Below are 13,599 nucleotides of genomic sequence, written 5' to 3'. Positions count from 1 at the left end.
TGACATATTTAGAAAATATAAATTAGAGAAGCATTTATCTTGCTATTGGCTGGTTCTATTTTTTACAAAACAAAACTAAGCAAGAAATTGTTCCAGGCGAGAAGACACTATTTGAGGTGTGCATAATTGACATCGTTATCTGTCAAGTGGGCTGAATAAGTCCAGCAGCTATTATAAGGTCATTAAGAAAAGGGTAGTAATAGGTTCAGAGGCCCAATTGACTGTGTTCTAATCACAGGAGAAGCAGCATCCTTGACAGGGGCCTTGGGGGAAAATGTATTGAAGCAGCAAGAAGTGTTTAATGACCAAATCAGGCAGGGAAATCAGCACCTGTGCCCCAGTGAGAAGGATAATTTCAGCTGGGGGTGTGGATGAGCTTAGAGACAGGGTCCCTGTCACCTCTTTATTTTCCTCCTTCTTCCTATTTCTTGATACTACAGCAGCTACAGAAATCTGAGAACTCTCAAAGAGATATCTGAGCAAAGACAGAAGCAAAAGAAAGGAACACACTCTCCTTCCATGAATTAAATAAGTTGACTTGGCTCAAAAGATCGGTGCATCCTAACCTAGCCCCAGGTCCCCTCCCGCTACTGACACAAGCTGGTTTTAGTACACAGATTTTGTACTTTTCTTTATAGAACTCAAACTTTGCTTTGAAGAGGGGTAAGGCCTCAGGAAGAGAAAGGGAAACAGCCTCCTAATTGAAGCAGAATCTAATTGTAAAAGCTCCTTTTCAGTAGGCATCTACATGTTCTGTTTTAATGCACCAATTACCTGTGGTCAATTGCCTGCCCAGCAGCCTAGGGAGAGAAGAGCTGGAGAAGAAAATGATATAATGAGAACCAGGCCTAGGACAAGCCTAAGTGCCTCACCAGGAGCATCCTGCTCAGTAGCAAAGAGCTCCTAATTACAACATAGCTGAAATCGCCACGGGATGAGGGAGAAACAAATAGACGCTGGCGTCCCTGAAAAGTTTCTTCTCCATGCTTTTTTACCCACCTCTTCAGGGTGATTATATTGGTGGTAAAAGTACAATATTTTGGTTATAGTACATTTTGTAAAGAGACCCTGAAACTTCCCAGGCTGAGTAAGCCTGATTCATTCCTGTTCTAAACTCCCACCAAATAATCTTTTTGCAATATATTAAAATCTTTTAAATATATAAATAGATTTATATTTATATTTATATAAATAATATATAAATAGATTTATATTTATATTTCTATAAATAATATATAAATATATAAAATATTTAAAAATGTTAAAATGTTTTTTAATGAAAACCCTCTTTTATATTTTCATTATTATTGTCTTAATTGACAAATAAAAAATTTTATATATTTATCATGTATGCCATGGTATTTTGATATATGTATACATTGTGAAATAATTAAATCAAGCTAATTAACATATTCATGACCACATATATTTATTTTTTTGTGATGAGAACATTTAAAATCTACTCTGTTAGCAATTTTCAAGTATAGAGTACAGCGTAGTTACCAAGGGCTGGGGGCACAGGGAATGGGGAGATGCTGGTTAAAGGGTAAAAAGTCCCAGTTAGGCAGGAGGAATGAGTTGTGGAGCTCTAGTTTATATCGTGGTGACTAGAGTAAATAAGAATGCATTGTATTCTTGAGGTATTATTGTGCCCAGTTTACTAAGGAAGACTGAAGCACAGAGGTTAGGAAATTCACCAAAAAGTACACGGTTTGTAGTGAAAGTTTACCTTTATTAAGATATACCATGTACCAGACATGGGGATAAGCACTCTACAAGAGACTATACCACTAAAACCACAGCCGTCTTTCAAAGTGAAAATTATTACCATTTATTTATTTATTTATTTGAGACAGAGTCTTGCTCTGTTGCCCAGGCTGGAGTGCAGTGGCGCCATCTCAGCTCACTGCAAGCTCTGCTTCCTGGGTTCATACCATTCTCCTGCCTCAGCCTCCTGAGTAGCTGGGACTCCAGGCACCCACCACCACGCACAGCTAATTTTTTTTTGTATTTTTAGTAGAGATGGGGTTTCACCATGTTGGCCACGATGGTCTCAATCTCCTGACCTCGTGATCCGCCTGCCTTGGCCCCCCAAAGTGCTGGGATTACAGGCGTGAGCCATCGCACCCGGCCAAATTATTTTTTAATCTTTTCCAGCACATGAACAGTCAGAGACTCAGAGTGATTCAATAACTTGTCCAAATTCATACAAAGAGAAAGTGATGTGTGGGTAGAATACCGGCAGGCTAACTCCGGGGCCCTTTCTCTCGAATTTCAGCCTGACTTGCTAGTTCACAGGAGTGGTTTTGAAGAAAGATCTTCTTACTACAAGTGAGGATTTAGTAAATTCAAATACAATCCTGTGCAATACACAATTGGATAATGTTAGATATAAAAGTATTTAATGTGTGAATCCTCTAACCTGAAGGTTTTCGGTTGTTATGGTTTGGTTTGTTTTTGGCTGATGGGTTTGCAAGCGTGGAGCTGTTTCAATGCCCTTATACTCATTGACGTAATAGAAGCTTGGGTGGTTTAGAGAACACAATGGAAAGTCACGCCTCTCAGAGGAAGAGAGCTAGACAGGAATGGGTAAAAGGAGAAGCAGTCATATTTTTTGGCACTACTAAGGATTCTGGAAAGAACATATATGTCTAATAGGATCTAGTGAATTTGCTTGCTGGGGGATCTGCAGTGAGGGCCTACTCCCACATTTTCCATGGAAATGTCAACAAAATTCAGAATAATTATTGTGTTTGCTATGTTTCCTTTTTTAGAAAATATGAGAAAGTAATGAGCCCTGTGTCAAGACTGTTGGGAGCACATGGGGACAACTGATTCTCCCTTTTAAATCAACAGCACAACTGACTCTCAACCTAATTGAAAGTTGAAAAAAAGAACTAGCAATTGCATTAGCTGATCAGTTACACTCACAACGCCCACACCTGTACATAACGCATCTACTTCCTCCAAGATTATGATGATGCTGTCTTTAGTTAGCTAACACACATTTCTTTCATTCTAACTGCCTGCCAAGCATTATTATTATTTCCAAGTTTCGAGAATATAACAAACAAAACAGTCAGGATCTTGATCTACATGGAACTTCCACTATAATGAGGAAAGAAAAATGCATAGCATAAATAATTTTGGATCTTAATAGATGCAATAAAGGCTTATGTTTTTGATATGGTAAAGAATGACTGAAAGTGAAGAGAATGCTTTAGAGTGGTCAAGAAAAGCTTCTTAAGAGAAAGAGACATTTGACAACAAGAGGGAAAAGCATTTCAAGTAGAGGGAAGACCAGGTTCAAAGGCCTGGAGATGGGACTTGAGCTTGGTGTAGTCAAGTAGACCAGTGTGGTCACAGCACAGCCAACAGTATGGGAAGCAGAAAGATATGGAATTGGAACTTAGGGAGAGGCCAAATCATGTAGTATTGGGTACACAATGATAGGTAGTTTGTATTTTAGTCTTATTGTAACGGATAAGTCATTGTATAGATAAAACTTAATAAATCCTTTGTGAAAAATGAATCAGAGATTGGTATGAGTGGAAACAGGGAATTCAGTATTACAGGTGAGTGGTGAGGTGCAAGACAGTTTACAGAAGTTTCATTTAGGATATAAGTTGGTTACAGATTCTAAAAAAGATTAGTAAAATTGGATGTTGGGTATGAAAAAAACTACTAAGTATGACATTAGGGTTTCAGTTTATCAAACTTAAGTTACACTGAAATTGATGCTTCTGTAAGTTGAAACTGAGCTAAAAGTAACATGACCTCATGGAATTGAATAAGAATTGAGATCTGCAAGGCCCCATAAAGTCTTCCAGCCTGGGACTGCTGATGTGTATTGTACATATCCTGGAGTTCCAACTAGTCAAGGCAAGAAAATCAATCATAATCCATTAGAATGGAGTCTATGATGGTAGAGAAAAGAGCAAAATTCAAGAAATTATCTAACTAGAGAAAAGAGAACCACTTCTTCTAAGTGGCATTTTAGCCACATTAATGTAACGCTTGACTCAATAGGAACTAACATCTCTTTTTCTTTCAATTAAGTTCAGGAATAAACTGAGAAAACAACTCCTAAGTGAATGTTATCGGTAAATATAAAATTCATTATCACAACAGTCCTATGAGGTATCATGTCTTAGTCTGTTTGGGCTGCAATAACAAACTATTATAGACTGGGCACCTTATACACAACAGAAATGTATTTCCCACGTTTCTGAAGGCTGGGGAGTCCAAGATCAAGGCTGATTCAGCAGCTGGTCAGTGCCTGCCTTCTGCTTCATGAACTGCCATCCTCACACTGTGTCTTTACATGTGTGAACGGACAAGGGAGCTCTCCAAAGTCTCTTTTATAAAAACACTAATCCTATTCATGAAGGGTCTTCCCTCATGTCCTGATCACCTGCCAATGGCCTCACTTACTACTACCATCATGTTGAGACTTAAGATTTCAACATATGCATTTTGTGGTGACGTGTACATTAAGACTATAGCATTCCACACCTTGTCTCCCAAAATTTATGTCCATCTCATATGCAAAATATGTTTATTTCATCCTAACACACCGCAGACTTCCAACTTCTTTTAGTGTTAACTCAAAACTCTAAAGTACAAAGTCTCAATAAAATATCAACTAAATCAGATACGGGTGAGACTTGAACTATGATTTATGCTGGGGTCAGTTGCTCTTCAGCTGTGAACCCATACAATCAAAAAAGTTATGTACTTCCAAAATACATGAGCAGGATGGGCATAGGATAGACATTTTCATTTGAAAAGGGAAAAATAGGAAAAAGAAAGAGGTATCAGATTCCAAATAAATCCAAACTATAAAGCAAATTTCATGAGATCATAAGGCTCAAGAATAATCCTCTTTGGTTCAATTCTATATCCCAGGCCTACTGGGGTAGACCTCTTGCCTTCCAGACCCACTGGGTCAGGGATTTAGCCTTCTAGACCCACTGAGGTGAAGGTTCTGCCCCAACAACTCTACTCAGCAGGGATTATTTCCCCATGGCTCTGGGTGGCCCCAACCCCACAGCTCTGGGCAGAGGCCTTTTTTTTTTGTTGAAAGCAAGGTGGTGAGCTACCCTTTTGAAACTGAGGAGGCATTCCCTGATGATCTGTGAATCGCTTTCAGGGGCATTCTTCCCTTGTCTTGAAGAATAGCCCATGTTTTCAGCTGAACAGCTTCCTGGTCCTGTCCTGTAAAATCCAAGAAGTCTGACAGTCTTCCTTTATTTCTTCTCATCTCCTTCTCCTTCAGTTCGATTTCCTCCTGGATTTACTTGTTAAGTCTATGGTTCACACCCATACTGATCCTTCTATCAAACGGATGCTCATTCACACCCTAAGTGTTGTAATTGTTTACAATATGGCTAGATTAAGAATTTTCAAAATCTTTAAGCTCTACTTATGGTTTGCTTAAAATTTTATTTTTTTTCTTAAAATTTCATTGCTTTAACATCACTCTTGGTATTAAAATCTATTTTAGGCAGGGTTTTCCAAAGAAACAAGAGGCCTGGGATGGGTAAAGAGGTAGGGAGTGTGATGGTTAATATTAAGTGTCAACTTGACTGTTTTGAGGGATGCCTAGATGACTGGTAAAGTGTTGTTTCTGGGTGTCTGTGAAGATGTTGCCAGAGAAGAGGACATTTGAATCAGTGGACTGGGAAGGGAAGACACACCTTCAACATAGTTGGGCCCCATCCAATTGGCTGCCAGCATGGCTAGAACAAAGCATATGTAAGAAAGGGGGATAGATTTGCTTGCTGAGTCTTCTCACACTCTCTCTTCCTGTGCTGAATGCTTGCTTCCTCTTCTCCTGCTTTTGTGATTTGCATAAGATACATCTATAATACTGACCTCCTAAAAACTATGCACCCTAACTTTAAAATGCTATGAAATGATTGAGTCTAAGAAATATGTACTATAAGCATATACTAAGAAATGGGTTCTGTTATGGATACAAGTGGTAGGATTCAGAAATACTGGCCCATAAGCAAGGGCAAGGCCCCAAGGTTTATAAAATCATATGTGACTTCAGAGATTTCAGGCTACACCAAAGATTTCCTTTGTCTGCATGGAGGCGAGAGGCAGGTGGAGCTGGCTTGACATGTTTTTGCAAGGCTCTTCACTCATCTACTCACCTAGAGGCTAAAATTATCATACAAGGAAAATAGGAAAGCTGGGAGAGGAATACTTCCATGAAAACAGGGTGCTGTCACTCAAATATCCTGTGATCCATTCCTTAGGAAGTGGTTTCAAATCACTTGAAGAAGGAGGTTTTAAAGAAGAAGACTGGATCAACCTTTTTTTTTTTTTCAATCTAGATAATTATCTTTCCTATCTCACAGGGAGCAGCTCTGGTAACTAAAGGGTCAACTATGTTCATAATGATATAGAGAAGCCATCATCAGTGAGGACCTGACTATCCCCTTCCCATACAAATAATCTATATTCTTGAGATACTTGTTAACCTACACTTCCTGAGAACCCGTTTTTTTCACACTTGCTGTTTCCCCTGTATTTAATGTTTTCCCAATCCCTTCTTCACATGCTCTCTCATGCTGATCTTTCTAAATTTTTTTGACATACCATCTCTCTGTGTACCCTATCTCGAAAACTTTCTTTCTTATATCAAAAGCTTTTCCAGACTTTTAGAGTCCAGATCTTTTCAAACCACTATAACATCATTCTCTGAGATGTAGGAGAATGAAGTCTTCTTAATGAATAAAATTAATTATCAGTAAAAATAAAAGCAGCAGTTGTCTGTAGTGTGTGACTGAGTGGTTCATGAATACCCAAGTTATAAACAAGGTGGAATGAATATAGTTTCATGCAGACAGAAATAAATGTGATGGTAAGGAAGTGAAGATAAATTTAATAAATTAGGTTTTTCACTGTGTAGCTGAGATGGAACTATCAGCTTGCAAAACAGAACCAAAAGTACAAAGAGTCCGTGGGAATTATTCACAGACCACCATCCAGCAGAGAGCCTGGGCCTGGTTTGTGAACTCAAGCCCTGTATCCTCTGGGATGTGTTCTTCCCCTCCTTACTGAAAGATAAAATCATGCAACACATTATTCAGTTACTCAATAGGTCACTTACTCATTGATGTACATAATAACAATAATAATAAGCATTTATTAAGAACTTAATATATGCCAAGTATTATACTAAATATTTTATATATGCTTTACTAATTTGATTCTCACTCTAAACTTGTGAGTAGATACTGTTTTATCCCTATGTTATAAACAATGAGATTAAGATGCAGAGGATTTGACAACCTTATCCATAGGGACATCGGTATTCAGTGCCAGAGGTGTGATTTGAACCTAGAGCCTTCATTGGACACCTTCTCTGTGTGAGGGTCTGTGCTTGGTGCTAGGTACTAATCAGACATTGACCAGAAGTGGCCAAAAAAGTGTCTCTCATTGTCCCAGTGTAGGTCATTTTTCATGTTCTTTTTTCTTTTCCTCGAATAATCTGATCCTTCATCCCACTCTGTGTCACCTGAAGCCTGAGATAGCTCTTACCCATCGTTCTCAGTTCCCTGTTAGGCATTGCTCAGAGTTCAGTCCTTAGGATTCTGAGGCTTCACTAATTTTTTTTTTTAAGTTTAGCAAAGGCATTGTAAACCTTCTCTACTTCATTTTTATCAGTTCATTCTCTACTTCCAACTGGGAAAATCCAAACAGTGCATAAAGCCTTGAAAGTACCAGGGAAAATCACTCTTTGGAGATAATGTTAAACTAGGCTAATCACTGATGGGAAACCTTTTGTCTTGTAAGCAAACATTTAAGCTTTTATAGTTGTATCTGTGTTCCTTGCAGTATTTGTTGGCTGGGCACGTGGTGAGGCTATTCCGTTATCTGGCTACTAGGAAGTCACACACCATTTATGCCAGGGGTTGGCAAACTGTAACCCACGGGTCATTCCAGCTACCTGCCGTCTTTTGTACATAAAGTTTTATTGAGATATAGTCATGCTTATTCAGTTACATATTGTATGTAGTCACTTTTGTTATAACAAAAAAAGTAGACTTATTGTGACAGAGGCCACATGGCTTGCAAAACTGAAAATATTAATTACATTGCCTTTTCCAGAAAAAGCCTGCCAATCCCAGCTCAATGCCACAATGATAATATTTGTGAAAGTTTTGCTGATTGTAAAATGCGATGTAAGGACCGTGGCACAATATGGGAAACTGCTTATAAGAAATTCAATCCCTAAGAGGAGATCAGCTTTCTTTAACAACTCACTGCATGCCTTTGCCTTTGATATACCTATATTACTTTAGCAGAAGTGAGAGTCCCTGAGGAATTTCTATGAGTGTCCATGCTAAATGTTGCATATCTCTATTGAATAATGTAAAATACCATAATTGAAGAAAAAGAACAACTTTACTGAATGCCAACTATGTTCCAAGTCTTTTATTTACACATATCATTTTATTCTACCCTTAGCTTGGCCAGGTAAAGTGAGTATCTTCATCTCTCCTTTACAAATGATGCTAAGACTAAAATAAAGAAATGTATTTATGCTACACAGTTATTAAGTGGAAAGGAAAAGCTGTACACCCAAGCACCCAGACCTCTGAAGAACTTACTATTTTGGCTCCAAAGGCTTTTCAGTAATAATGTCTTTCGTTTGTGATTTGTATAATTTCAGCACATATAACATTGTCTCTAATACCGTGATCCATCGACAGAACTGGCACCACTCTCTTTGTTTTACAAGGGACTTGCAATGCAGAGAAAGTCACTAAGTTCCTAAGAAAGAGTGTAATGTTAATGTAATTGTAGAGTCTACAAAAAAAAAATTTCAAAACAAGGCAGAACAGCATAGATTCATTGTTTCCACTTGTATAGATGTGGAAATAGGCTGAGAGACCCAGTAAGAGGCTGAAGTCCACACACCTGGCAGTGGTGAGTCTAGGACTTGCAAGATTGTTGACTCCAAATTCTTTATTCTTTGTCTTACCTTAGCACATCACTTGGAGCCAACTAGGCCTCAGTAGTTACTGTTAAATACATGCATAATTAGTAGCTTATTTTCTCTTAAAGTATTTAGAAGAAAGCAAAGACATTTGGCTTGACTTAATATATCTGAAACATATACTTACTAAAAATCACGGAAGCATAGAATTTTCTCTCTTTAATCTGGCAATGTACGTTTTTGTCTGATGATTATATAAATCTGTTTTCTTTCTGGAAAAGCTATGCAACCCATTTACAAATGTGGCTCTGTTGGCAAGACCCAATGTTTGTTCCTGAACCCTTTACTGAGTTTCAATTTGAAGGAGACAGGCAGAATCATCATCACTCAGCAGAATCTATTTCCTATGAAAGTAGACACATCAGTGAGCATTTTCTCCTCAAGAATAAGGCATGTAAGGAGTGTCTGGGAGAAATCTACATTTTTCTTCTAATTAAATTTCTTCAGGCTGTTTAGGGTAGTTATGGAGGTTTCAAGCTGCAGGACATTTTCTTTGTCACATTTTGTTTTTGAATTCAATTCTACACAGAACAAGAGTTGATTGAGTACACACATTGTGTAACATATTGCACTAGGTCCAGGTTGGGAGACAAAAGCAAATCAGACATAGTCACTGCTGACTAGCATCCCACCACCTCCGTAGAAGCAAAGATTTGGAGAGATGCTCAGAGCCACATGACAAGGGAGGTAAATAATAACCATTTGTATGGTATAAAATATGGTGGGAAAATAAAGAAAAACAGTCGTTTTGTGGGTTGAAGCCTGTTAGCACAGGTTATAGTCTTGGAAGTGAGTAAACTGCTTGCAGATGGAGGTGAGAATGACATTACAGGAGCAGAATCAGTGAGGTCATAGCATCAACAAGCGCAGGTATGACGGAGGATGCTAAGTAGTCCCTTGTGACTGTAAAATCCGTGTACACAGGAAACGTTTCAGGTGATAAGATTAGAAAGTCAAGCTGGGGCTATGAAAGAGCCAAAGATGCCATGCTAGGGAGTGAAACTGTCTTTTGTAAACAGCTCATGATTTTCCACAGGCAACTACTGTACCCAGTGGCCTGTCACACCCATCACCCCGTGCAAATAGCCTATCTCCTATTGCACTGCATTCCCATGAGGATATTCCATGTGACTTCCCAGATCTGTCCTCTGTCTTTCTCTTTCCTGCTTATGATCATCTACAGACTGACCTTTACAGGTTGGATCACATAAACTCCCTTGCATTCAAGCATCCCATTGGGTGGAACCAGTATAAGGCACTGTCTGTAGACAAAGAGCTTAGTTCCACCTTATCCCTCTCCCATTCCCATCCCTCCTTAGCTATGGCTTGACACTGGTTACAATATTCTATGTAAATCGGAACAGGTAAGTTCACTCAGCATCCTGAATTGCTTGGGACTGAGAAATTTCTCACGATGCAGGACTTTCAATAATGAAACTGGGATAGCTCTGGGCAAGTCAGGAAAGTCCCCAGCCAACTCCTATCCGGTGGCCTCCCTCACACAGCCACAGTTCAACTACATCTTCAAGGGTATTATCAAATTCTGGTAATTCCCTCTTGCCTCTCCAGGCCTGTGGGAGATGATGGCTTCCCTCAATTGATAGTGCCTGGGATCTTCATTATTCCTCATTAATTCCCTCTGCTGTGCCTACACTTCAGGAAACAGTCTCTTCATTGTATTCTTTTCAGACACTCCTTTGAATGTGATGTCTGTTTCCTGCAAGACTTTGATAATACTAATAAAGTAAAAAAAAAAAATTTCCATAATCTGTCTCATGCTTAACTGAGTCCACTACCTTTCCTCATCTCTAACATCAGGAGAAAAGCATTTCCTTCATCTGACTCCTGAATGAATAGACAATACAGAGAATAAACAAAGCATGGGCTTTTAAACAAAATCTGAACTCCCAGTTTTTGTAGCCTGACGACTGAGTGGGCCTGAACAAGTTAGTTCATCACAATACGTTATTTGTTCATTATATGAGGATAACCACAACCATGGCATGGGAATTTAAAAAGAGAACCAACATTTAATACATAAAGCCATGCCTCAATATATAACAGCCAATTTTAGCTCCCTTCCTGTTACAGAGTGCATTAAATTAGATCACTAATTTGGGAAGACAGCTAGCATTTATGGATATTTAGGGTATGGGCAGATTGGAGGAGAGTACAAACGTATCCATACAAAACAACAACAACAACAACAACAACAACAACAAAAACATTAATTGCAGGTCAGCTACGTGGTGAGCACTGTTTTAGGTGCTAGTTCTTTTGAATTCTGTTCAGTGTCCACCATATGGCAGACACCATACAGGGGTGTTGCTCTCCAGCCACACATGTCTCTTCCCTTATGCCAAGCATATCAGGTAGGTTCTTGTCTTTTAAATATTTGTACTTGCTGCTCCCTCTCTTTGGAATATTCTCCCTCCAGATATTTAAGTGCTACTGTCTTCCCTTCATTCAGATCTTTGTTTCAATTAGACCACTGCAGAAAGAGTCCCAAGAGCACTATCCAAGAATAAAAACCTGGGTGGGCACAGTGGCTCAACCCTGTAATCCCAGCACTTTGGGAGGCCAAGGCAGGCCAATCACCTGAGGTCAGGAGTTCGAGGCCAGCCTGGTCAACAAGGCAAAACTCCGTCTCTGCTAAAAATATAAAAATTAGCCGGGCATAGTGGTGGGTGCCTCTAATCCCAAGCTACTTGGGAAGCTGAGGCATGAAAATTGCTTGAACCCAGGAGGCAGAGGTTGCAGTGAGTCTAGATTGAGCCACTGCACTCCAGCCTGGGTGACAGAGAGAGACTCCATCCAAAAACAAAAGAAAAAGAAAAAAAAAAAAGATTAAAAACTGCTCTTTATCATTCCCTACCCCCGACTTCATGGCACTTTAATTTATCTGGCATTATATTTTCCATTTATTTGTTTGTTTATTGCCTCTCTCTCCCCCTAGAAGTAAGCACAATGGAGGCAAAGACTTTGCTTTGTTCCTTACTATCCCCATCCCTACATGAACAGGGCTTTGCACGAAGTCCATACACAATAGGGTTTTGTTAAATAAAGAACACAATGCTAGAAATTAGGAGCACAAAGATGAATATGATATAATTGGACCGTTGTGACACTGACAGCCTGGTAGAGGTAATAAATTAGAGGTTGGGAGATATAAAACAGGAGAGGAACTAATGGTCTTAACAATTCTGTAAGCCCAGCTAAGAGATTTTGATATTTAAGAGAAAAGAGCCTGTTTAAATATCTCTTTTCTTATCAAATGGAGAGGGCACTCTTGAATATGGAAGATTAAATTAAGCCTGGCAAATCTGTCTTTAATTGACTGTCTCTTGAATGAGAGGGACCTAACTGTAGTCAAATGAACACGAGTGTAACGGGATTGTGAAACTGACTTACAGTTAACTGATGTTTCAGCATGGGGAAGCCATGTTGAAATTTACACACTGGACAGTTCATCCTTCCATTTTTGGAAAAGATAGCTTAAAGAGATGCCCTTTTATCTCTTTGACCCTTGCTTTATTTATAATTAGATATAAAATGTGTTCTGCATAATATCCCACTTATTCTTACCAGCCATAATCTATCCAAGGAATAGTACACATGATGCATACAAAAATGCAGTGTGATGCATCATGACTAAAAGTTCTAGAACTGTGTTTGGCTCCTCCAAGTGCCAGCTGTGTGAATGAAGGAAGCCCATTTTTACCTTTGCATATCTCAATTTCTTTATCTCCATCACTGAGGTGTAAATTTTACATGAATATTTGTGAACTTGTCTTGTGAAGTATAAAATAGGATTTCTTTACAAGAGTTTATAAATCCCAATTGTATTTATGGTTGCACATGCTTTGGAGGTACCAAAAATATGGAATAAAATTATATATATTGTGTGTGAATGCACAAAAGTGTATTTTTTTTTCTGGGTTTGGACACTAATGACATGTAGATACTAAAGATTTTCTGAGATTCTCAAAGCATTCCTAACCCACCAAAACCTAAACCTCCCTGCTGCAAAATATTATAAAAACCAGGAGATTTGGAGCAGCAAGAGTAGTATCATTACCTTTGGTTAGTAAAAAGAACAAAAGCCAATTTATATAAATCAGTCTTCAGAATTCCTTGGGTTATTGCTCAGTTTTCTCTTCTTGTTTTATAGCTAGTCAGAAGTTGTGGAAAGCAAATTACATACCAGTGAGCTTATTTAGAAAGGCAGGGTCTAATTCTGACCAACCAATAAATTAAACGAGTCATGCTGCTAACTAAGGCAATCACAGAAATACCTACATGCCCTCTTTCCCTTCACTTCTTTATGTCTATACTTGTTTTCACTACCAGTCATGTTTTCTTGGATTATTTGAAATCCTTTGAGCATGTCCAGCTTAATTGTTACTCTAAGAGCTTATTGGAATAATCATTTTATAAGGATGAACTAGTCAATTCAGCAAAGGCAGTTGTTGGTCTTGATATACTTACATCCCTAAAACCAGCCAGTTGTGTTTGGGGGATGAGCTGCTGACTTCCAGTGGCTTTAGGTTTTCCCACATATAAAATGAAGGGTTCAAATGAGA

Source organism: Macaca fascicularis, chromosome 8, assembly GCF_037993035.2.
Source record: "Macaca fascicularis isolate 582-1 chromosome 8, T2T-MFA8v1.1".
In the NCBI taxonomy this organism is placed as follows: Eukaryota; Metazoa; Chordata; class Mammalia; order Primates; family Cercopithecidae; genus Macaca; species Macaca fascicularis.
Note: the sequence above shows the minus strand (reverse complement) of the source record.